The sequence below is a fragment of the Volvox carteri genome (genome assembly GCF_000143455.1).
Source record: "Volvox carteri f. nagariensis unplaced genomic scaffold VOLCAscaffold_21, whole genome shotgun sequence".
NCBI lineage: Eukaryota > Viridiplantae > Chlorophyta > Chlorophyceae > Chlamydomonadales > Volvocaceae > Volvox > Volvox carteri.
In genome coordinates this window covers 728,466-729,645 of record NW_003307564.1, presented here as the reverse complement: position 1 = coordinate 729,645, position 1,180 = coordinate 728,466, and positions in this window count along the sequence as shown.

Below are 1,180 nucleotides of genomic sequence, written 5' to 3'. Positions count from 1 at the left end.
AAACAGAAATATAGAGTTCCCGAAGCCGACTCACTTTTTGCGGAAATAGAGGACCATCATCCGCCGAAGTAGAGGACCATCCCGTACGAAAGAAGTTCCTCTGCGGCCTAAGGGGCGCCCGGCGGCCGGAGCCGGCAGTCAGTCAGTGATGACAGAGATGAACCCGGTTGGTTCCCGAAACCAGAAATACTCCTTTTCCCGATGTCTGTTGGGCACCGCTGCATATGGTGATCTTTGCGTCCAGCGGCGTTTCAAAGAATTTCGCTTCTTCCAACACCATTTGATACCACTATTATTGAAACAGATGGATCCGCAAGAATCAGAGCGTTCATTAGTTACGGTTTGCAGAACCGTAAAAAATTAGGACTGTTTTGGAGATGGGGCAAAAAATAATTTGATTTCTTTCCTAGCTTGTTAGTTGTGAGACCGAGAACTGGATCTGGATCTGGATCTGGATCTGGATCTGGATCTGGAAGCAACCAGCGGCGGGGGAGCGGAGACGACTTCTTTTCCCGAGCGCCCCCTTGGGTGTGGGAACGTGCTGCTGCGCACCTGTTGGTGGTTGGTTAGTGGTTAGTTGTTCGTTGTCGGTTATTAGTTCGCCATTCCCGTCTCCAGGGCCCTCTCCAGCCCAATAATATCCCCAGCTGTACGAAATGGATGAAGTGGCAGGAAATGCGGCTCCCGGGGGGGGAAGAGAGGGGGGAAAGGGCCATGGAAGAGTGTATGTATGTTGTTACAGGGTGGTTAACTTCGCCAGCGGCCCCCTTTCCCGGGGCAGTCCCTGCTCTCCCCTGCTAGAGGGGCACCCTAATCCGTCACCCCATCCGACTTCAGAATGTATTCGTTGGGTTCGGCAACTCACCACCAGCATCCAACCAAATCTAGCGGATCAACGGCGCATCAACTTAGTTCCTGGTCAGCTCGCAAGTTGATATTATCACGTCCTACACCGTCCATATGATGGGGGGCCACCTCCCATTTCATCACTCCTCAAACACCCGAGGAGCCGGCAGGCGGATTTGAACCCGGGTCGACTGGGAGCAGAAGTCAGGCCTTAACCTCTGCCAGCCGCCTGCCATGTATGTATGTATGTGTGTACGTATGTACGTATGTACGTATGTATGTAGCAGGAGGTGGGGGTTGCGCTGCGGCCCCAGAAGAAAGGGAGGGGGAGGGG